This window comes from Neomonachus schauinslandi, chromosome 1 (genome assembly GCF_002201575.2).
Source record: "Neomonachus schauinslandi chromosome 1, ASM220157v2, whole genome shotgun sequence".
In the NCBI taxonomy this organism is placed as follows: Eukaryota; Metazoa; Chordata; class Mammalia; order Carnivora; family Phocidae; genus Neomonachus; species Neomonachus schauinslandi.
The window spans coordinates 26,737,796-26,741,314 of NC_058403.1; positions in this window are offsets into that span (position 1 = coordinate 26,737,796).

Sequence of the window (3,519 nt, forward strand, 5' to 3'; positions counted from 1 at the left end):
AAGAAGAAGAAGAAGAAGAAGAAGAAGAAGAAGAAGAAGAAGAAGAAGAAGAAGAAGAAGAAAGAAGAAGAAAGAAGAAGAAGAAGAAAGAAGAAAGAAGAAGAAGAAGAAGCCTAATGGGGACAGGAAGGTAACATTGGTCTTGATGTATCTGATTGTACCAGGTCTCAAATAGCGCCTCATTGTCTGGAAGAATGCTTACTTCCAGATTTTTCAAGACCGCCCCCCACCTCAAGATTTCAAGAAATCCCTTACCCTGTTCTCATGTATATAAGCTGTCCCTAGGCTCAACAGGGGCAAGGCAGCTTTGGGAATGATCCCATGCCTTCTTGTTGGACTGCCCTTCTGAGAATACAGCTTTCTTTGATTCAAAACTAGTATCTCAGACATTGGCTAACTGCTCATCAGGTACACAGACAAGTTTGAGTAACAATAACAGTATGACACCTTCTTATAAAACCAGCCAGCAAAAGAGTCAACATCTCTCACCTAAAAATATCAAATGAAGTTCATGGTTTCATTCTATAGAAGCTTAGGTGCTGCCCAACATTTAACAGTCACCATAGTCAAGGGAGTGCTTTGTATCAATGGCTTAGACCCAGCCTCCATGTTCACCACTAAAGCAAACACTGCAGCACGGGAGAGAGGATTAAACTTGTTGGGTTTTGTTTGTTTGCTTGTTTGTTTGTTTGTTTCAAGGGTGGGGATGAGAATAGATATAAGATACAGAAGCTCTTTTGTTCCTTCCCAAGTTCAGAAACAGAAAATAAGCCACAGGGATAGACATATGGAGAGCAACATGTCAGCCCTTTTTTGTATGGACTGAATAGAGAATATGGCTTAGTTCGGGACCCAATGGGTTTGCTCACATCTCAGTCATAGATCTCTGGCAACCTTTATACAGGCAAAGCCTGTGTACTACTAAGTTTATCCATGCTGCTTTGCTGAGGGGGAGAAAAGCTAACAAGAGAGAAACGAGTTGAGTTGAGAACACTAAGTTTCTTTCTGTCCACAATCAGCTATCATTCTGTTTCCATAGGAAGACTAAGTGAGGAATGGGGAGTGTTATTCCATCTGAAATCTCTCCATACGGAAAAGTAAAGCCAGGAACCAGAATATTCTTTACCCTCCCCCATCGATGATGATTAGCTTGGGTCAATAAGAGCCCACTCCTTCAAAACCGCACATCTGGTAAATCTGAAGTCTTGTTAACAGTGGGTAAATTCCTTGATGTCAGGGGAGAGTTAATTGTCTCTGTCTACCACAGATAGTGTAAACGTGTATCATGACAGAGATGTCCTGAAAAACATGGCAGACACATTTCTCTCTGCTTCCTCCCCAAACCTGACTAAAATGGAACTTACATAGTTAAAAAGTAAATAAACAAAAGCATTAACACACAAGACCATGAAAATGGTAAAAGAGATAAAAGCACTCGAGTGAAGCCAATAAAAAGTGGGAGGCACACAGGTGGAGTAATAGCAACAAAAAGCTAAGTGACTTCCTGGAGAGGTGCCAGCATAAATGAGCCAAGTCACGTCATAAAATTCTAGAAAGGCTCAGGAATCAAGATACCCATTATCTCCAGAGAAAGGGGAGCAGGGATGTGCGGATGACCTAAAACAGGAAGATGGGTAGAGAGTCTGAAACAAAAATATTAGAACTACAGATGCCCCTTTTCAGGCTGTGCCAACAACATCACTAACCATCCCTCACCATACCTGACATGGTGGTTTCTTAAAAAGCTGCCCCGCAGAGCAAAGAAACAGCTGATAATAAGGATAAGATGTTATACTGTCAAAGAAGGAAAAGGTGAAAGTATTCGTGCTGAATTACGAGAATACCCCTCCAAACCCTGTCGATATCCTGACAACTACTTTAAGCAGAAGAGTGTTGGGAAAACTGACCAGCCCATAGGGAATGTTGGGCATCCCTTGCTAATCAGCCTTCAGTAAATATAAGAGGTCTGCAAGCCTTGCCAGAGCAGACTGAGCTTCCCATAAGCATTTTGGCAAGCTCTTAGATATAAACAGATTACCTACGCCATAAATATTTGAGTAAAGACTCTTATTATTGTAGCTACTTTTCCTTCTGCTTCTTTTCAGATTTAAAAACAAACCAGTATATGGGATTTAGTATGGTAGAACAATTTATCATGATCTAAAAAATTTAGCTCAGAAATTCCATAGTTTTTCAATAGAAGGATATCACAATCACCATTTCAGAAATATGTGCAAAAATATAATAATTTCAAAGAATACCTTTAAAAGTACATTGCTCAAATTCAGCATTTATTTATAAATAAAAACCAGTGAAAATGGAAATAAAATTCTGATTACTTGCCATGATAAGAAATGTCTATACTGGGGCATCTGGGTGGCTCAGTCGTTGAGCATCTGCCTTCGGCTCAGGTCATGATCCCAGGCTCCCGCATCGGGCTCCCTGCTCAGCGGGAAGCCTGCTTCTCCCTCTCCCACTCCCCCTGCTTGTGTTCCCTCTCTCGCTGTGCCTCTCTCTGTCAAATAAATAAATAAAATGTTTTAAAAAAAAAAAGAAACATCTATACTAAAGCGACTGTCACCATACTGAAAGGAAATGTACATACCTAGAAAGAAGAGACATATCATTATCAAGAAATCAAACTATAACATATAATTAAGTATAAAAATGCGACAAGATATAATACTCAACAGTATTCCTAAATAACCAAGTAGGATAGTGAAAAAATGAAAATGTATCTCATCACAATATTAACTAAAATTATAATCATAATTTAAAAATCTGAATGAGAAATACATATGACATACTACAACATTAAAAAGTTCTATTGGAAGAAAATTATATTTGACTAAATGTAAAGATATAACGTGTTCCTGGATGGGAAGAGATAGTTATGTATAATATTAGTCATTTCTAAAATAATATAAATATTTAATAAAAACATAATCAAAATCATAAGCTCCTTCTTGGATCATGGCATTCAGATGACAAATTTTATTTTGACTATTAATTAGTAAAGAATATTTCAGAATAGTCTCAAAAGAAAAATAATGGGGGGACTAGATTTACAATATTAAAATATATGCTAACCAATCAATAAATGAAATAGTGTGGTATGAAAATCAGCACATGATTTGGAAAAGTTGAGAAAACTAAAAACCAACCCATATATCAAGACAGAAAAAAAAATTTTTAAATTAAAATATGCTTGGATAGGGGTGCCTGGGTGGCTCAGATGGTTAAACATCTGTCTTCGGCTCAGGTCATGATCCCAGGGTCCTGGGATCGAGTCCCACATTGGGCTCCTTGCTCAATGCAGAGCCTGCTTCTCCCTCTCCCTCTGCCATTCCCTCTGCTTGTGCTCTCTGGCTCTATCTCTCTGTCAAATAAATAAAATCTTTAAAAATATATGCTTAGATAATTCTGCAAGTTTGAGAAAAAAAGTCTATTCAGAAAATAATAATCCATCACAAAAAATAATAACCCATCCCTAAATATACTCTAAATGCACTATGGATC